A 21,460-nucleotide genomic window follows, 5' to 3' on the forward strand; every position below is an offset into this window, starting at 1 on the left:
TTATCTCAAACTGTCGAGATTTGGGGAAAAGTTCAGAGAAGAGCAACTAAGAGAATCAAAGTCCTGGAGACTAAAATATATGAAGAACGGCTGCAGGAGTTTGGGGTTTGGCTACTCCAGGGGTCGGCAAAATTCAACCCTCAAAGAGCCACAAAGGTTCTAACTGAAGGGGGGAGGGAGGAAACAAATGGAATTCGTATAAAGGTATACCTTTAAAAGAAAAACTAGTAATATGGAAAATAGTTTTGTTTTCCTTTTGGACTATAATTATTAATGCCACTGATATTAAATGGGGTTTGCTAAAAGAGGGAAATACACCACGTAAAATAGAGAATGGAAAGGGAGATAATAGTCAAGCTATTCTCCAAGGCACCTGAGGACAGAACAAGAAGCAATGGGTGGAAACTAATCAAGGAGAGAAGCAACTTAGAACTGAGGAGAAACTTCCTGACAGTTAGAACAATTAATCAGTGGAACAGAAATTGCCTCCAGAAGTTGTGAATGCCCCAACACTGGAAGCTTTTAAGAAGATGTTGGATAGCCATTTGTCTGAAACGGTATAGGGTTTCCTGCCTAGGCAGGGGGTTGGACTAGAAGACCTCCAAGGTCCCTTCCAACTCTACCATTGTATTATTGTATTATAAAGAGAGGGAAAGAGAGAGAGAGGAGGCAGGAGAGAGGGAAGTAGAAGGGAGGGAAAGAGTAGGAGAGTGGGGAGGTGTGGAAAGAGGGGAGAGGAGAGGGAGAGCGCAAGGGGAAGTAGAGAAGAGAGAGGGGGAAGAGGGAAGAAAGGAGGGAGAGAGGAGGAGGGAGGGAGGGAGAGGAGAAAAGTTGAAATAGACTATAATATGGTGTATGGAAAGCAGAAGAGCAAATTAAAATGGAAGCGGCTTGATGGCAAGAGGAACTGATATATTATTGAATATTCAAAAAAATGTCTGTTAAGATGTAATGGTATACTTTGGATTATATTATATGTATGTTAAAAAAATAAAAAAAAATTGACTTCCCAACCGGAAGCCCCACATTCAATTCTGGAGCCGACCGGAAGTCCGGTTCCCCCCACCATAGAGTCTCCTCCTAGCGCGACGTCCTTTTTCCTCTGCTGACCGGAAATCCGGTTCCCCCACCATAGAGTCTCCTCCTAGCGCGACGTCCTTTTTCCTCTGCTGACCGGAAGTCCGGTTCCCCCACCATAGAGTCTCCTCCCAGCGCGGCGTCCTTCTCCCTCTACCTGTCTTAACCGAAAGCCCTATCAATTGTGGAGACGACTGGAAAACCCGTCCCTTTGAACTCTGATGCTGGAGAAGACTCCTGCATTGAGTCCCTTGGACTGCAAGGCCATCCCACCGGTCAGTCTTAGAGGAGATCCACCCTGACTGCTCTTTAGAAGGCCAGATCCTGAAGAGGAAACTCAAAAGACTTTGGACACCTGATGAGAAGGAAGGACTCCCTGGAGAAGAGCCCAATGCTGGGAAGGATGGAGGGCAAAAGAAGAAGAAGGGGACGACAGAGAAGGAGGTGGCTGGATGGAGTCACTGAAGCAGTCAGCATGAGCTTAAATGGACTCCAGGGGATGGTAGAGGACAGGAAGGCCTGGAGGAACGTTGTCAATGGGGTCACGATGGGTCGGACATGACTTCACAACTAACAACAACACAAGCCAAACCCCACTTCTCCTTTCAGAAGTCTCCTCCATCTCAAGTGGCAAATTTCAGGCATGTTGTTCCAGGTTCCTAGCCCCTAAGGTGCAAAAGACAGGGCGGGGCCATTTCAAAACATCCTAGCCTTACGATAGGGTGTGGGGGCAAAGGAGACGCAACTGTTTTCCTTGTCCCTGCCCCTGTTTTGCTCATCGTCTGCGTGATAAGAGCTTCGGGGTGGGACAATTTTATAATCCCGCCTTTTGCAAGCTTGCAAATATTTCTGTCCTCGGCCTGCCTTCCCTGGAGCAGGAACCACAATTGTCTGGCGTCACCGTCGGTCACCAACACCCCGCCGGGAGCTCTGCAAGCAGGCGGAACTCCAGGTGACTCAAGAAAGTGAGTCATGGGGCATATTGCATTGAAGAGGAAGAATCAGTCGCCGAGTGTAAACTCCTCCCGAATATTGCACATCGCAGTTGGCCAACTGCAGCTCTGGTGTCATCCGCAGCCCAGTTCTCTGGACAGGTAGTCCTCGACATACAATTTTTCACTTAAGGACCATTTGGACTTGCAATAGCCCTGGAACAAAGAACTTGCGAGCGTTTTGCATCCTTACGACCAGTGGTGGAATTCCAAAATTTTCCCTACCGGTTCTGTGGGCGTGGCTTGGCGGTCACATGACCGGGGCGGGTACGGCTACACAAGGACTCACACAAAATGTAAAAACAGCTGGAACTTCACACAAAATGGCCCCTCCGGCTTTGAAACGGAGATGAGCACCGCCACATGACTACGGAGGGGACAGCGCTGGCTCTTCGGCTTTGAAACGGAGATGAGCACCGCCCCCTAGAGTCGGGAACAACTAGCACGTATGTGCGAAGGGAACCTTTTCCTTTACCTATCATGCAGAGGTGGGTTCCTGACGGCATTTGGGTGCCCGAAAAAATTTGGTGCACATTTGCACTTAAAAAGGTCTGTGTATGCACACAACATTAAAAAAGACCAAATTGGTAATAATTCGGCTGGAAAACGTGACCAAACCGGTTCTATTCTCGGGGCCACCATCTTGATTTTCTGTTCTGAACATGCGCAAAACCATCTTCATACAAAAATGCAATTTTTCCCCACTTTTTTAATGTTGTGTCCAAGATTCGCTGTATCGCAACTGGTCCTCCAGTGGCACCTGAGCACTCCTGCCCCAAAACCAAGAAGAAGGGGGGGGGCACCGGGTTGGGGAAGGGGCAACCGCAATTCGGAATGATCTGACTCAGCACTGACTCGAGCGCCCTTTCAGCCGGAACTCACACTGCAGCGTTGTGGGTGTCATTTCACACAGGGGCAAACTGCTCGTGAAGGGCAGGAAGCTGTATTCCCTGCTTTCAACTTTTCACCCCTGCCCTGCCAGCCTAAGGAAGCGGCCTTTATCACACTCGCAAACTCTTACAATACAATACAATACAATACAATACAATACAATACAATAGGAGAGTTGGAGGGGACCTTGGAGGTCTCCTATTCTAACCCCCTGCCTAGGCAGGAAACCCTATACCGTTCCAGACAAATGGCTATCCAACATCTTCTTAAAGACTTCCAGTGTTGGGGCATTCACAACTTCTGGAGGCAATTTCTGTTCCACTGATTAATTATTCTAACTGTCAGGAAGTTTCTCCTTAGTTCTAAGTTGCTTCTCTCCTTGATTAGTTTCCACCCATTGCTTCTTGTCCTGCCTTCAGGTGCCTTGGAGAATAGCTTGACTCTTTCTCCTTTGTGGTAGCCCCTGAGATATTGGAAGACTGCTATCATGTCTCCCCTAGTCCTTCTTTCTCTTAAGCTAAACATACCTAGTTCCTGCAACTGTTCTTCATATGTTTTAGTCACCAGTCCTCTTGTCGGTGATGGTTTGGGGGCTCTGTTGCACTCTCCCCCACACACACACACACACTCGCCCTTTCTTACACCAATGCTGACTCTCTGGGAATCCTGGGAGTTGAACCCCATGGGTCTCAAAAACTGGTTTGCAAGCATCAGGAGGAGTCCCATGTCCCCTTTTCCAAAACCGGTGAATTTTGATTCAAAAGCCGAAGCTTTTGTAAATGGCTGCTTGTGCCTTTTTAGCACTGTACAATCAATCAGCATAGAGTTGGAAGGGGCCTTGGAGGTCTTCTAGTCCAGCCCCCGCTGCTCAAGCAGGAGACCCTATCCCATTTCAGACAAGTCACTGTTCAGTCTCTTCTTAAAATCTTCCCGTGATGAAGCATCCCCAACTTCTGAAGGCAAGCCATTCTACTGGTTCAATCAAGCAACCAGAATACAGCTGGAAGGGACCTTGGAGGTCTTCTAGTCCAGCCCCCTGCTCAAGCAGGAGACCCTATCCCATTTCAGACAAGTCACTGTTCAGTCTCTTCTTAAAATCCTCCCGTGATGAAGCATCCCCAACTTCTGAAGGGAAGCCATTCTACTGGTTCAATCAAGCAACCAGAATACAGCTGGAAGGGACCTTGGAGGTCTTCTAGTCCAGCCCCCTGCTCAAGCAGGAGACCCTATCCCATTTCAGACAAGTCACTGTTCAGTCTCTTCTTAAAATCCTCCCGTGATGAAGCATCCCCAACTTCTGAAGGCAAGCCATTCTACTGGTTCAATCAAGCAACCAGAATAGAGCTGGGAGGGACCTTGGAGGTCTTCTAGTCCAGCCCCCTGCTCAAGCAGGAGACCCTATCCCATTTCAGACAAGTCACTGTTCAGTCTCTTCTTAAAATCTTCCCGTGATGAAGCATCCCCAACTTCTGAAGGCAAGCCATTCTACTGGTTCAATCAAGCAACCAGAATACAGCTGGAAGGGACCTTGGAGGTCTTCTAGTCCAGCCCCCTGCTCAAGCAGGAGACCCTATCCCATTTCAGACAAGTCACTGTTCAGTCTCTTCTTAAAATCCTCCCGTGATGAAGCATCCCCAACTTCTGAAGGCAAGCCATTCTACTGGTTCAATCAAGCAACCAGAATAGAGCTGGGAGGGACCTTGGAGGTCTTCTAGTCCAGCCCCCTGCTCAAGCAGGAGACCCTATCCCATTTCAGACAAGTCACTGTTCAGTCTCTTCTTAAAATCCTCCCGTGATGAAGCATCCCCAACTTCTGAAGGCAAGCCATTCTACTGGTTCAATCAAGCAACCAAAATAGAGCTGGGAGGGACCTTGGAGGTCTTCTAGTGCAGCCCCCTGCTCAAGCAGGAGACCCTATCCCATTTCAGACAAGTCACTGTTCAGTCTCTTCTTAAAATCCTCCCGTGATGAAGCATCCCCAACTTCTGAAGGCAAGCCATTCTACTGGTTCAATCAAGCAACCAGAATAGAGCTGGGAGGGACCTTGGAGGTCTTCTAGTCCAGCCCCCTGCTCAAGCAGGAGACCCTATCCCATTTCAGACAGGTGGTTTTCCATTCTTTTCTTAAAAACCTCCAGTGATGAAGCGCCCACAACTTCTGGAGGCAACTTCTGTTCCACTGTTGATTGTCCTCCCTGTTAGGAAGCTTCTCCTTAATCCCAGGTTGCCTTCTCTTTGGTTAGTTTCCATCCATTCTCTCTTGTCCAGCTTTCTGGTGCTTTGGAGAATAAATTGACCTCCTCCTCTCTGTGGCAGCCCCTCAAATATTGGAAGGCTGCTCTCCTGTCTCCCCTGGTCCTTCTCTTCACTAGACTAGCCAGGCCCAGTTCCTTCAACCGTTCATCATATGCTTTAGCCTCCAGTCCCCTCATCATCCTGGTTGCTCTTCTCTGTGGAAGAGAGGCGAGAGGTAAGGGAAGAAGAGAGGAATAGGAGAGAGGGCAGGCGGGAAGAGGAGGAGAGAAAGGAGGAGTGGAAAGAGGAGAGAGAAGAAGGAGAGAGGAAGGGGAAGTAGAGAAGAGAAGGATGACAGAGGGAAGAAAGGAGGGAGGGAGGAGGAGGAGAGAGGGAGAAGAAAGTGATGGATAAGCTACAAATACAGAGAGCAGAAGAGCCAATAATTGTTTTGGGGAGTTTATGGTAAGACAAATTGATGTACATATCTAATAATATAAAATAATGTTGGTTATGTAACAGTATACATGTGGTTATTTGTTATGAAAAAAAAAAAAAAAACTTTAAACCCAAAAAATATATATTCTATTTTTGCAGCCTTAAAGCACGAGGAAGAGTTAAGCTCTTGCTTTGATCCAAATCTGCGGGAAAGAGTCAACGTTGCAACTTTAGGGTTTTTTCTTTTCTGCAAAGTCTTCCTCCGGCAGAAAGATCGTTATCCTCTGTGGTGGAAATGCAAAACGAAAGATACACACACACTCCTCCCCAAAAAAACCAACTTTTCGTGTGTTTGGCTTTTTTGCTTTGTTTCCCTTTTGGGGGAAAAAAAAAATGCACCGCCCTGGCCAAGCCTGTTAAAAGAGACTTCTGAATTCCGTAGCGGAGTTTGCAATCCCGCAAAAAAAAAAAAAGAAATATGTTGGACTTGGAATGAGTAAAGGGGGGGGGGAAGGTATCGTAGCTGCTGGATGGGGAACATCTGGCTGTGAAGTCGGGAAGCTGAGCCAATTCCCTCCAAACCATTCGCCACCAGCATGGAGGCAGGGAACAGCCGGCAATTGGAGCATTCCAGACAAATTAGCTTGAAAACACACACACACACACAAATACACTCAAGTTGGCGGGATGTGGGCATGTGTGCCAGGAGGAAATCAGGGGAGGGATGTCTGCATTGTTCATCACAACTGGTGAATTTGGCTTCGTTTTAAGGAGGAGAAGGAGAAGGAGGGGGAAAAATGCAACGTGAAACAAAAGGACGCACAGCTGCCAAGCCCCAGGCCTCTCTCGCGCTTCCTCCCCCTTCAAAACAAAAAGTTATTGTAATGAATTCCACATTTTACGGGGAATGGAAGTGTGAAACTTCCAGCAAACTAAACAAAGGAGGAGGTGGGGAAAATAGAAGGAAGGAAGGGAGGGAGGAAGGAAGGAAAGAAGGAAGGAAGGAGTTGAGAATGAAAGGAAGGAAGGAAGAATGAGAGGAAAGAAGGTAGAAAGGAGAGGGAGGGAGGGAGGGAGGGAGGGAGGGAGGGAGGGAGGGAGGGAGGGAGAGAAAGGAAAGATGAGAATGTGAGGAAGAAAACAAGGAAGGAGGGAGGGAGGGAGAGGAAGGAGATGAGAATGAGAGGAAGGAAGGGAATGAAGAATGAGAGGAATGAGAGGAAAGAAGGAAGCAAGGAGAGGGAGGGATGGAGGGAGGAGGGAGAGAAAGGAAGGAGATGAGAATGAGAGGAGGGAAAGCAAGGAAGGAGGGAGGGAGATGAGAAGAGGAAGGAAAGGAAGAATGGGAGGAATGAGAGGAAAGAAGGAAGCAAGGAGAGGGAGCGATGGAGGGATGGAGAGAAAGGAAGGAGATGAGAATGGGAGGAAGAAGGCAAGGAAGGAGGAAGGGAGAGGAAGGAAGGAGATGAGAATGTGAAGAAGGAAGCAAGGAAGGAGGGAGGGAGGGAGAGGACGGAAGAAGATGAGAATGAGAGAAAAGAAGGAGATGAGATTGAGAGGGAGGAAGGAAAGAAGGAAGAACAAGAGGAAAGAAGAGAGGAGAGGGAGGGTGGGAGGAAGGGAGGGGAAGAGGGAGGGAGAGAAAGGAAGGAAGGAGATGAGAATGAGGGGAAGGAAGGAAAGGAAGGAAGGAAGAATGAAAGGAATGAGAAGAAAGAAGGAAGCAAGGAGAGGGAGGGAGGGAGGAAGGAAAGGCAGGCTGGCTGTGAAGCAGATTCAGAAATTCTGAAATAATTGAAAGTTAGACGTGATTGGTTCACTTAACAACTTAACAAAATCAAATCTGGCTTGCTTAAAGAACCACCTTGTTTAATCACAGAATTTCTGGTCCCCATTGTGGCCATAAGTTGAGGACAACGTGTAGCCTCTTCTTATCTACTTTTCCCTGATGCACTCCAGATCAAATATGCGGGAGACCAATTTTCTGTTGGCTTTGTGTGAATTATACATGTTCTGGTCAGACTGCCAGGCAGCCATCAGAGCTCTCCAGATTTTGTGATCTGTTTAGGGTGCTGTCGTAATCTCACTGCAGGGCGGAAGTGTCTCCCTTCCTCCCTGTAGATTCAGATCTCGAAATCTTAAGGAGAGAGAGAGAGAGAGAGAGAGAGAGAGAGAGAGAGAGAGAGAAAGAAGAAGAAGAAGAAGAAGAAGAAGAAGAAGAAGAAGAAGAAGAAGAAGAAGAAGAAGAAGAAGAAGAAGAAAGAAGAGACAATTAGAGGGAGAGAGAGAGAAAGGCGGGAGAAAATGAGAGAGGAGTGAGAGAGAGTGAATGAGAGAGAAAGGAGAGAAACAATGAGAGAGGAGAGAGAGAGAACGAGAGAGGAGCAAGAAAAAGAGAATGAGGAGGCTTCCTCCAGGCCTTTGAGCCCTCAGTATCCATTCCTCCCTGTAGATTAGCATCTCTAAATCTTAATGCAAGAGAGAGAGAGAGAGAACAGGAGAGAATGTGAGAGAAGAGAGAGAAAACGAGAGGCGAAAGAGAGAATGAGAACGAGAATGAGAGAAAACAAGAATGAGAGAGAATGAGAGAGAGAGAGAGAGAACAGGAGAGAATGTGAGAGAAGAGAGAGAAAATGAGAGGCGGAAGAGATAGTCCCTCCGGGGAGAGGGGGCGGTCTAGAAATTTAATAAATTATTATTAAATTATTATTATTAGAATGAGAACGAGAATGAGAGAAAACGAGAGAACAAGAATGAGAGAGAATGAGAGAGAGAGAGAGAACAGGAGAGAATGAGAGAGAAAAGAGAAAATGAGAGGCAGAAGAGAGAATGAGAATGAGAGAAAACGAGAGAACAAGAATGAGAGAGAATGAGGGAGAGAGAGAGGAGAGAGAGAAAATGAGAGGCGAGATAGAAAACGAGACAGTGGTGGGTTGCAGGTGGTACGCCCCGATACGGGAGTACCAGAGCCAGCCCAGAGCACTGGATACTGTTCCGGTACGGTGCTCCGCCCACCAAGACATGCCACGCCCAGCAAGCCACACCCACAGGGCCGATAGCAAAAAAATTGAATCCCACCACTGGTCCAAAGCCCTTTCTTAGCAATCGAAAAAGGGTATCATCGCATTGCCACACTTGGATCCTTCTTATGAAGCACAGATGAATTTCAGAATGAATATTATCTCTCCCCTAGCAAACTTTAGTGATTACTAATGTGGCTGCTGAGAAATTATTAGCACTCAACCTTCTGTCTGTTTCAAGAGCGACCGCACAAAATGTCTCCTTGATACAATTGTGCTGCGTGTTCTTTTTTCCAAATTTCTCTGTTGTTGGTTTTGTATTGTTTTTAGCATGGGCTAACTCTAAAGTTTCACCACATCAGTATTTTCTCGGTCTTATTAATTGTTCTTTTCTATCTTGCTCTACGGAGTGGAGAGTTGCTCTTGGAGAGAAAGCTACTTGAAGAAATATGTGGGTGGGTGAGTCCACAGACACACACACACACACACAGGCATACCAAGTGCCTTGACAAAACATCTAATCATTACCCTGGCTCAGCTGATAAGGGAGGAGAGCTTGTGGCTTAGAGGTTATTACAACTGCCTAACATGTAAAATACACTAAGTTCAAATCCCAGCAAGGGTATGGCTAGCTGATGAAAGCTAAATAGCTTGAAATAGATCTATACTAATCTCCCTTCATTTATTTATGAGCAAAAAAATCAACACACACACACACACACACACACGAGTATACCAGGTGCCTTGACAAAACATCTAATCATTCCCCTGGCTCAGCTGATAAGGCAGGAGAGCTTATGGCTTAAAGGTTATTACAACTGCCTAACATGTAAAATACACCAAGTTCAAATCCCAACAATGGTATGGCTAGCTGATGAAAGCTAAATAGCTTGAAATAGATCTATACTAGTCTCCCTTCATTTATTTATGAGCAAAAAATTCAACACAAACACACACACAAGTATACCTGGTACCTTGACAAAACATCTAATCATTCCCCTGGCTCAGCTGATAAGGGAGGAGAGCTTGTGGCTTAGAGGTTATTACAACTGCCTAACATGTAAAATACACCAAGTTCAAATCCCAGCAATGGTATGGCTAGCTGATGAAAGCTAAATAGCTTGAAATAGATCTATACTAATCTCCCTTCATTTATTTATGAGCAAAAAATTCAACACAAACACACACACGAGTATACCCGGTACCTTGACAAAACATCTAATCATTCCCCTGGCTCAGCTGATAAGGGAGGAGAGCTTGTGGCTTAGAGGTTATTACAACTGCCTAACATGTAAAATACACCAAGTTCAAATCCCAATATGGGTATGGCTAGCTGATGAGAGCAAAATAGCTTGAAATAGATCTATACTAATCTCCCTTCATTTATTTATGAGCAAAAAATTCAACACACACACACACACACACACACACACACACACACACACACACACAGTGTTTTCCCCAAAATAAGACAGGGTCTTATTTTCTTTTGACCCCCAAAATAAGCACTTGGCCTTATTTTCGGGGAGGTCTTATTATTTTTGACGTGCAGGAGGTGGCGAGCATGGTCACCTCACAGCTACTGCTGTGTTTGCAATATTTTTGTGAAGGGCTTATTTTCAGGGGAGGGCTTATTTTAGCGCATGCGCTCAAAAGCTCGATTGGGCTTATTATCTGGGGAGGTCTTATTTTCAGGGGAAAAGGGTACATATGCATATACATATTTACCTTGATTCTGTAAATGATATACCCTGACAATGCACTGCATTGAAAATACTTACGAATAAAATACTAAAACTTGGAAAACAAAAACAAAAACAAATATCCATGTTAACGTGACACTGTGCCTTTCACACACACAATGACAAAACCAGGGTCCGCTTAGCCAGAGTTGAGGGCTCCCTACCCTTCGCACAGCTCACGCGGCACAATCAACCCTAAACTGTGGCTTAGGAAAATCTCAGCGGCTGTCAGCGGAGTCAAACCCAAACAAAGGATATTATGACTTAGCCCGTCTGCTTAATGCAGTAATTGCAGGAGCATTAATTTGTGTGCATTTCCTCGCTCCGTCACTGTACAATTAGCAGGAGATCAAGGGGAATGCAAAAATTATAGGCCTCTCGCCCCGATGAAGACTGATTTTTGAAGGCTGCGGTTGTCGGAGCTCAGCTTTCTTCCCATCTTGGGGCACGGAAACCAAACAGGATTAATTTTGCCTGGTTAGGATTCCACCCAGATCTGACAGATCACTAATAGATGTGCAAAAATGATTCGGAGTCCTGGGGGTGGGGAGAAGGCTGCCTCGTTAAATACCAAGGGAGAAAGAAGTTGGCATGATCACCCCGAAAAATAAAATAACATAAAATATGAGGTGCCATGTATGACCTTAACAGAGTTGGAAGGGACCTTCTAGGTCATCTAGTCCAACCCCCCCTGCCCAAGTAGGGGACCCTACATCATTTCTGACAGAGGGCAGTCCAGTCTCTTCTTAAAAGTCTCCAGTGATGAAGCTCCCACAACCTCCGAAGGAAACTTTGGGTTGATTGTTCTCCCTGTCAGAAAATTCCTCCTTATTTCCAGGTTGAACCTCTCCTTGATCAGTTTCCATCTATTATTCCTTGTCTGGCCTTCGGGTGCTTTGGGGAATAGATTGACCCCCTCTTCTCTTCTCTTTTACATTCTCTATTCCATTCTATTCTATTCTAATCTACTCTACATTCTCTATTCTATTCTATTTTATTCTACTCTACATTCTCTATTCTATTCTACTCTACATTCGCTATTCTATTCTACATTTTCTCTATCCTATTCTATCCCTTATTCTATTCTATTCTACATACTCCTATTCTATTCTATTCCTTATTCTATTCTATTCTACATTCTTTATTCTATTCTATTCTACTCTACATTCTCTATTCTATTCTACATTCTCTATTCTATTCAATTCTAATCTACATTCTCTATTCTATTCTTTTCTACTCTGCATTCTCCATTCTATTCTACATTCTCTATTCTATTCTACTCTACATTCTCTATTCTATTCTACATTCTCTTTTATTCTATTCTATTCTACATTCTCTATTCTATTCTACATTCTCTATTCTATATCTCTACTCTACAGTCTCTATTCTATTCTATTCTCTATTCTACATTCTCCTATTCTATTCTATATTCTCCTATTCTATTCTATTCTACTGTATTCTACATTCTCCTATTCTATTCTACTCTACATTCTCTATCCTATTCTATTTTACTGTATTCTACAATCTCCTATTCTATTCTACTCTACATTCTCTATTCTATTCTACATTCTCTATTCTATTCTATTCTACATTATCCTATTCTATTCTACTCCACATTCTCTATTCTATTCTATTTTTATTCTATTCTATTCTACTCTACATTCTCTATTCTATTCTATATTCTCTATTCTGTTCTATTCTATTCTATTCTACGTTCTCTATTCTATTCTATTTTTTATTCTATTCTATTCTACTCTACATTCTACATTCTATTCTACTCTATTCTACATTCTATTCACTTCACCAAACTTTTTCTGGGATTTGCGTCTTCTGTTCCTGGGAAAAACCCAAAGCACCCCAACGAATCCCTCCAACAATCTAACAACAACAACAACAACAACAACAAAACGTGTCAATCTTTCATTCATCTTTCCGAACTCTTTCCGGAAGTCCAAACGGCAACATTTGTTGCGGAAAGAACAACCACCACAAACGGAAACAACAACGCTCCAAAGATACTCTTTGTTGCTTTTATTTTTAATTTTTTGTTTGTTTGGCCGAAACTTTCTCGTGCGCGCCGATTCCGTCTTTGCGTCCCCTAGAAGACCGGGGGGGGGGGGCTACCTTGGAGACACCCCAACCACCAGATCCCGGGGGGGCCCTGGGCTTCCCACCCTCTCCACTCCCGGGCCAGAAGGGGGACCTCCATCGGGCGAGGAGGGGCGCAACCCCGACTCCCCCCCCCAGCCTAACTCCCGCGGCTTTGGAGACCGTGGAAGAGCCGCGACTCCGGAGCCCGCGCGCAAGGGGAGGCGCGCAAGGGGAGCCCCCCCTCCCCAGCCAACCGCCGTGGCTGAAGGCGCGGGAGCGCGCGCGCAAGGCTCCTCCCCCCCTCTTTCTCCTCCCCCCCGCTTTCCTGGTGCGTGCGCGCTCGTTCCCGAGGAGCGAGAGAGAGCGGCCTGCGTGGCAGCTGGGGGCCCCCGGAGAGGCCTCGGGAGCGCGCGTGGCGTGGCTTGTGAGCCGCCCCCCCTCCCCTCCCCGGTGCGGGGGCGGGAGCGCGGCGCGCGGCCGTCAAGACGGAGGGAGCAGCCAGCCAGCGCGGGGACGCGCGCGGGAGTGGGGCTACCTCGCGTCGGACGGCTGGAGATCCCCGACCGGAGCAGCAGGAGCCGCAAACGGAGCCGCAGCGCGGGCAGAGGCGCCACCGCCGAAGAGGGCCCGAGGGCGCCCGCTTGGCAGGTAAGCAAGCCCGGGCGGGTGGGGGCGGGGCAGGGACGCTCGAGGCCCGTGGGGGGGGGGAGGCTGGGGCACCCAGAGGCGACCTAGCCACGCCCCCACCCCACCCCCATCCCTGGGGTGGGGGTGGGGGTCGCCCCACCTTCCCTTCTTCCAACCTCTCCCCTCCCCCGCAACCCCAGAGACCCCCGTTGGCGCGACCCCCGCGTGCGGAGTTCCCCGAGTGAACGTTACAGCGGGTCTCCGCGCGGCCCTCGCCGTGGGTGGCTCGTCCAGGACGGCCTTTGCCCCCCCTCCCTGGAAGCAGCGTGGCCCTCGGGTCTTCCACGACCCCCCCCCCCAAAAAGAAACCCCATGCCTCTCCTTCTTGTTTTTCTCCACTCCACGCAACGCGCGTGGCTCTCCAGCCTTGGAGGGGTTTTCCACGTCGGACTTGCTTGCTTTGGGGGTCGGTTGGAGGTTTGCCGGGGGAAGGGGCTTCCTCCTCCCCGCCACCTCCTAAATCGCTTGGGGAGGGGGTTTCCCGAGGAAGGGGGTGGGGTGTGATATTGGGTTTGCGTGGGGGAAGGGACACGGAGGGGGAGGATGGACAAGGCTGCCGTTGGTCCTGCTTGGACTCTCTTCCAGGACGAGGTTCATAACCTCAGCCAGGTCCCGGCCGAGGAAAAAGAGCCCACCCACCCACAATCAAAATATTTCATCAGTTTTTCTCTTGGGGGTGGGAAGTCCTTGGCTAAGAAGATTAGCCAAGCGTTTAGAGACGGTGATTTGGTGTCTTTGGTTTTTTTTGGGGGGGGGCTTGCTTTGGCACAGCCCCCTCCCTGCAGACATTTTGGCGATGGGGCCAGTCAACACTGGCACACCCCCCACCTCCTCTCTGGAGGCCAGTTTCGCCTCTTCTCCCCCAGAAGAAAGAAAGTTCAAACATCCTTAAAGATCCATCTCATCCTGGGCTCTCTCTCTCTTTTTTTTTGAACTATTACCATTTGGCAGCCGGTACCGGACAATAAAAACACGGGCAAATTGGCTTAAAAAAACAGCTTCTATCCCGGGGCAAGTAACTATATTGAATTCTACGATATAGTGCAACATGAATGCAATATCAGGGGTTTTCAATTTCAATGGTATGGCATGTGAAGGATGCGTGTTTTTATTTTTATAGTTATAAAAGACGGCATTTAAATTTCGTTGTACGACGTGCAGTGACCGTAAAGTAAACTAACTAACTAAAGAATCGGCAAGCGGGAAGGGAGACTCAGCGGAGTGGGCTGGTGCCCAGGTGGCCCTTAAACCTGCGCCTGGAATGCCCCTCCCCGCCCCAGGGGAGGGAGGGCCCCCCCTGTTTTCTTTGGTTTAATAGAGATTTCCAATTTTTAGGCCGCAGGAGCTGCGTGTCTCTGTGAGGCCCCTGGGCCTCACCTGCAGGGTTTCCCCCTCGTCTTGCTTGGACAAGTTTCTCTTCATTCCTCTCGCCCAAGGTTGGGGTAGGATACCTTTCCTGGGTCTTGATGGATGCACATGTGACACCGCAAGAGAGATCTGTTTACACGCCTGTTTTTTTTTTTCTGGATTGGCCAAGTGCAGGAAGAGAACCCTCTGGTTAAATTGCTATAAACATTGTCTGCCTGTTGGATCTCTTATCTCCACGTCTGTCTGTCTGCCTGCCTGCCTGCCTGCCTGCCTGCCTGCCTAACTATCTCTAATCTCTTGTACCTGTCTGTCATCTTCATATTATCTTCTATCTATCTATCTATCTATCTATCTATCATCTATCTATCTATCTATCTATCTATCTATCTATCTATCTATCTATCTATCTATCTATCATCTCTACCTAATCTCTTTAGTCTATTATCTGTATCTCTATCTCTGTCTTTGTCTCTATCTTATCTGTCTGTCTTCTGTCTAATCTATTATCTATCTATCTATCTATCTATCTATCTATCTATCTATCATCTATCTATCATCTATCTATCTATCTATCTATCTATTTATCTATCTCTAATCTCTTGTATCTGTCTTCTGCCTACCTAATCTACCTGTTATCTATCTATCTAATATCTTTATCTGTCTATCTATTACATTCTATCTATCTATCATCTATCTATCTATCTATCTATCTATCTATCTATCTATCTATCTATCTATCTATCTATCATGATCTCTTATCTGTCTCTTTAATCTGACTGTATCTATCTATATCTAATCTCTTGCATCTGTCTTCTGTCTGTCTAATCATCTCTTATCTATCTATCTATCTATCTATCTATCTATCATCTATCTATCATCTCTAATCTCTATCTATCTATCTATCTATCTCTAATCTCTTTATCTGTCTGTCTATCTATCTATCTATCTCTGTTATATCTCTTGTATCTGTTTTCTGCTTACCTAATCTACCTATTATCTACCTATCTAATCTCAATCTGCCTATCTATTATATCTATCTATCTATCTATCTATCTATCTATCTATCTATCATCTATCTCTATCTATCTGTCTATCTATCGATCTATTAATCTATCGATCTATCTAATCTCTTTATCTGTCTTCTGTCCATCTAATCTCTGTCTGTCTGTCTCTCTAATTTCTTGTATCTATCTATCTGTCTTCTGCCTAACTAATCTATCCCTCCCTCCCTCCTTCTCTCTGTCTCTTATCTATCTTGGCCTTGGCTGTGTACATAGGCCTCTGTTGACTAACAGAACCATCACTTGCTGAAACCACAACCTTCTCAGCAATAAACTTCAGCTTAATGTGACCTTTTAGCAATGTGGTTGCAGGCAGCCACCCTTCTGGAATTTTCAGGCCAACCAGTTTCCAACCTCCCCGTGTGGATCGTGCCAGTAGGACCATCCCGTAAAACCAGAAATGATAGGTGGAAGTAAGCCAACAGGCCTCCAAAGAGGACTCGGCAATTCACTCTGGAGTTTCAATAAAGCCATTTCGTTGGAATAAAGAGTCACCTCTGTACTCTAGTTAGCTGCTCTTTCCCAGGGATGGAGGTTAAAATGGGCTTGCAGCGGTGGTGGGTTTCAATTTTTTTTACTACCGGTTCTGTGGGTGTGGCTTGGTGGCCGTGGCATGGGAAGGATACTGCGAAATCCCCATTCCCTCCCACTCCAGGGGAAGGATACTGCAAAATCCCCATTCCCTCCTCACTCCTGGGGGAAGGATACTGCAAAATCCCCTTCCCTCCCCACTCCAGGGGAAGGATACTGTGAAATCTCAATTCCCTCCCCACTCCAGGAGAAGAATACTGCAAAATCCCCATTCCCTCTCCACTCCAGGGGAATGATACTGCAAAATCCCCTTCCCTCCCCACTCCAGGGGGAAGGATACTGCAAAATCCCCATTCCCTCCCCACTCCAGGGGAAGGATACTGCAAAATCTCCATTCCCTCCCCACTCCAGGGGGAAGGATACTGTGAAATCCCCATTCCCTCCCCACTCCAGGAGAAGGATACTGCAAAATCCCCTTCCCTCCCCACTCCAGGAGAAGGATACTGCAAAATCCCCTTCCCTCCCCACTCCAGGGGAAGGATACTGTGAAATCTCAATTCCCTCCCCACTCCAGGAGAAGAATACTGCAAAATCCCCATTCCCTCTCCACTCCAGGAAAAGGATACTGCAAAATCCCCATTCCCTCTCCACTCCAGGGGAAGGATACTGCAAAATCCCCACTCCCTTACCCGATCAGCTAGGACTCTGGAGGCAGAGAATAGATGTGGGCGGGGCCAGTCAGAAGCGGTATTTACCGATTTTCCAAACTACTCAAAATTTCCGCTACCAGTTCTCCAGAACCAGTCAGAACCTGCTGAATGCCACCTCTGGTTTGCCGGAACCAGAAGTGGGTTGCTCCCGCTTCGGCCCGGATCGGGCGAGGGCAGGATCAGCATTTTAGTTGTCCTCGGCGGGCCGGCCAGGAGGGACACGGGATGGATGGCAGAAAGGACAGAAGCCTCTTACAATACTTTGCTGGCCAAAACCTGGTGCAGAGGGGCCCTACAGCCCCTCATTTTCAGCCAGGAAGGCCTCCTGCAGCGCACTGCTGGCCAAAATGGGGCAAGGGCCCCCCACATTTGCCAGCAGAGGCACCGTGGGGTGGTCCTTTGCTATTCCCAGGCCGGCTGGGAGTTGAAGTCCACAAGTCTTAAAAGTGGCCAAAGTCTGGTGTAGAAGGACCATCTCTTCATTGCACCTCGGTGCAGTGGCTGCTTGCATGAGTCCGTGGGAGCAATTGCAAGGTGCGTGCGTGCTTGAAATGTCGCTCACCGAGTCGTGTGGTTTTGTATCAAGAGTGCACTATTATTATTTTTTAAAATAATAATAATAATTTGGAATTGGTGCTTAACTGTCTCCGCTTCCGAAAGGCCTCAAAATAGAAGAAGCAAGGAAGGGAAGCTTTCGAGATTCCCCTGCGTGTTTTGCAGCTCTCGATCTTAACTTCCCAGCAAAGGGAGGTGGAGGCTGTTTGTGCGAGGTTGCCGTGTTTTTAGTTGTGATCGTTGGGGATCAGACTTTGTTGCTCCCCTTAGCTGCCCCCGTGAATACGGTTGTGGGTGGGCGTGGTGTGTTGGCACCAGAAGAGCTCGAAGCAACCTGTCCTGACTTTGACTGAAATGTACTGATGACGTTACCCGGTTGGGTAATGAAATGTCTACAAGAAAACAAGCAAGCTCAGAGCTACTAGATATAAATAGAGGGCAAGCCACACTCACTAGCACTGATGACGTTACCTAGTTTGGTAATGAAACGTCTGCAAGAAAATAAGCAAGAGAGCACCAGGAGACCCTCCTCCTTTTCCCTCACTCCCTTCTAGCACTGATGACGTTACCTAGTTGGGTAATGAAACGCCTGCAAGAAGACAACCAAGAGAGCATCAGGAAATGCAGTCCTCCACCTCCCTCACTCCCTTCTAGCACTGATGACGTTACCTAGTTGGGTAATGAAACGTTTACAAGAAAACAAACAAGGTCAGTGCTACTGTATATAAACAGGGAGCAAGAGCCATTCAATAGCACTGATGACATTACCTAGGTTGGTAATGAAACATCCTTAAGAAAACAGCCAAGGTCAGAGAGCATCAAGAAACCCACAGTCTTCTTCCTCCTCCCTCCCTCCCTTCTAGCACTGATGATGTTGCTTAGTTGGGTCATGAAATGTCTGCAAGCTAAAAGACCATCAAGGATCCTACAGTCTTCCTCCTCCTCCTTTCTCCTCCTCCTCCCTCACTCCCTTCCAGCACTACGTTACTTAGTCGGGTAAGCAAACATCTAGACTCGGAGACCACCAAGGACCCCCCCTCATTTCAACCCTGAGCTACGAACCTTCTCTCCTTTGCACTTCACAGAGGTGTGAGGAAGTACTAAGGAAGCCCCCCGGATCTTCAGCTCCAAAGTCTGCCCTGTTTGTTAGTCTTACTTTAGCAAGCCCCGTCTGGGTTTAGTTAGGCCTCTGTTGAAACCTCTTTGAGATGGGAAAAGCACCTTTTGTGGTGTCGGCAGAGTTGCGTGGGGTGAGAGATTTGATTTCCTACACCTCCCAGAGTGAAAAGCCACCCACTTCCTGGAAAGCAACAAGCCACGGTTATTCCACACAAAGGCTCACAACACCCAAGATTTTCTCTCCTTGTGAATGTTTTTCGTTTCCATCAACCAGAGGACGAGTCGGAGTCCCTCCTGGCTATCTCAGGAGTAAAGCAGGCCGGCTCTGCGTTGTAATGACTTGTGGCGAAAAAGATCTCTGGAGAAAACAGTTCATTTCATATTTACTTCTCAGCCTTCCCGGCAGCAGCAGCAGCGGAGATGCGAAGCGTACGTGTTAAATTTTGCACATTCTCGCGGAGCACACAAACACACAAAATATGGTTTCCCGGATTCTGTGGGCTAAGCCATCTGATCGGGCAGATTCCTGCCAGGGACGGGAGGAATATGCAAAGGGCAATTTTGCAAATTTTTCTTCTTGGTTGAGTGGATAGTGCAGAAGAAGGAAGTTTTTGCGGCCCGCCAGTGGCCAGTGGATCGGGCAGTGAGGAGGTTGGGGAGGAACATGGGCCAGTCCTGGAGTTTGGGGAAGGCTCATGTTAGGGATGTAACCCTAGGCTTGGGTTGGCAATGTATATAAGCTATACAATACAATACAATAGTAGAGTTGGAAGGGACCTTGGAGGTCTTCTAGTCCAACCCCCTGCCTAGGCAGGAAACCCTATACGGTTTCAGACAAATAGCTATCCAACATCTTCTTAAAGACTTCCAGTGTTGGGGCATTCACAACTTCTGGAGGCAAGCTGTTCCACTGATTAATTGTTCTCACTGTCAGGAAATTTCTCCTCAGTTCTAAGTTGCTTCTCTCCTTGATTAGTTTCTACCCATTACTTCTTGTTCTACCCTCAGGTGCTTTGGAGAATAGTTTGACTCCCTCTTCTTTGTGGCAACCTCTGAGATATTGCTATGATTACTTTACTGTTACTTTAAACGATTCAGAGATGTAATTGGCTTGTTACCTCAAGCAGCCATAAGAGGGAGCCAGAATGGTTGTTAGCTCTTTCTCTCTCTCTGTTTTGTTAGAAGCTGGTTGGTGTATAGTGAGGTATTGTAGTTTGCTACTGTTTAGCTATACTTTGTGTGTTAGACTATTTGATAACTGAATTACTGAACCGTGTATGACTTGGACTGTTAACCGGACTCTGAATATTCTATATTTCTACATAGTAAACTACTATATTTTTATACTATTCAGTGTCTCTGTATGCTGGTTTGTGCGTGTTATTCCATATCACTCTCACTACGCTTCTTTGCATACTCGCTCTTCTAACCGGGAGCTTAATTACTTAACAGCTCAGATGAGGGCTCTGTGTCAGAGACAGAGAGGGGGCCAGAGCCGTCTGACAGTTATCAGCTGCCTTCAGAGTCGGACATCAGTGAGGCAGAAGAACAGCTGGAGCCTGTTCCCAGTGTGCGCATGCGCAGAGTTGCCAGACAAAGGGAAGAGCTAAAGAACAGGGGTCGGCTTGGAAGTAAGGCCACAAGTGGACAGTGAATGGCCCCTCCCAGAGGAAATAAAAGAGGAGCGAAGGGGAGTGGAGTTTGCAGGAGACAATTAGTCCAATTCATTAGGGTGAAGGTCTGTTCCTGAACTTCTTGCCGGTTGCAGGAACTGGGTATGTCTAATGAAAAGAAGGACTAGGGGAGACATGATAGCTGGGTTCCAATATCTCAGGGGCTGCTCCAAAGAAGAGGGAGTCCAGCTATTCTCCAAAGCACCTGTGGGCAGGACAAGAAGCGATGGGTGGAAACTAATGAAGGAGAGAAGCAACTTAGAACTAAGGAGGAATTTCCTGACAAGTGAGAACAATTAACCAGTGAAGCTTCCCTCCAGAAGTTGTGAATGCTCCAATACTGGAAGTTTTTAAGAAGAGATTGGATAACCATTTGCCTGAAGTGGTGTAGGGTTTCCTGCCTGAGGAAGGGGGTTGGACTAGATGAACTCCAAGGTCCCTTCCAACGCTCTTATTCTAGTCTATTCTAAGAGGAGAAGGAAAAGGAAAGCATTGACTCCCAACTCCTTTGGGAGGAGTAGAATAAGTGAGTAACATGCAACTTCTATGTTTTTTACTCTTACGTAATAATATACGTTAGCCATTTTTCTAACAAGAAGTCTATCTCATTAGCAAAAAACGAAGTTTCATTTTTTTTTCCTCCCCCAATTTCAAGCCCAAAATCACGAACGGTTGGGGCCCGGGGAAGTATTTGTCTTCTTTTGCTTGAATCAAAGCAGACATTTTAGCCATCTCTGCTAACTCCATCCATTTTTGCAGCCCTTGTGGGAATCAAGGTAGGATGTGAACTCCTGGCCCAGCCTGGGGGTCGGGTGGGGGCCTGGGGGGTCAGGTAGAAACCTGCCACCCACCCCGTGGGCTGCAGGCGGTCCATTTTCTAGCAAAAATTATTATTTATTTTTATCTCTTGGTTGATTCGACGCGAAGTGCTTCGTCAGCTTCTAACAGGCAGCATTTCCGTGCATTTCCAAGGAAGAAATTGGGTGGGCTCTCATTGTGCACCCAAGGACTTTTCCCCCGGGACGTGTGGAAGATGGGAACAGAGGAAGCGCTTCTGCTTGCCCAGGCCTGTTTGTGAGTCACAAGGGGGGGGGGCGGGCCAGGGGATTGCTCAAGTTGAGAATTTCCCCTCGGCCTCTGCTACCCGGATCTGTACCCAAGAGAGACTCTGAGCATGCAGAGAGTATCTGCCTGCCAAGGGGAGGGGTCATTTAAAAAGAAAGGGCAGATGTTACAGGAAAGAGAGAGAGAGAGAGAGAGAAAAGAAAGAA

At 47.0% G+C, this 21,460-nt stretch overlaps 2 protein-coding genes across 5 annotated transcripts in view; one reads left to right on the forward strand and one right to left on the reverse strand.

Moving 5' to 3' along the window:
• Positions 1-21,460, reverse strand: part of NR5A1 (nuclear receptor subfamily 5 group A member 1) — a 355,896-nt gene that overhangs the window by 110,218 nt on the left and 224,218 nt on the right. The gene's annotated exons all lie outside the window — the stretch shown is intronic.
• The window catches only part of NEK6 (NIMA related kinase 6), a 76,442-nt gene continuing 67,807 nt past the window's right edge, over positions 12,826-21,460 (forward strand). Inside the window, exon 1 of one of the 4 annotated variants that reach the window (XM_081967677.1) lies at positions 12,826-13,133. The gene's annotated coding sequence lies outside the window, so the exon portion shown is untranslated. The remainder of the gene's footprint in view (positions 13,134-21,460) is intronic. The other 3 variants (XM_081967678.1, XM_081967679.1, XM_081967676.1) reach the window with 3 other exon arrangements.

The sequence above is a fragment of the Natrix helvetica genome, assembly GCF_964273705.1.
Source record: "Natrix helvetica genome assembly, chromosome: 15".
Lineage (NCBI taxonomy): Eukaryota > Metazoa > Chordata > Lepidosauria > Squamata > Natricidae > Natrix > Natrix helvetica.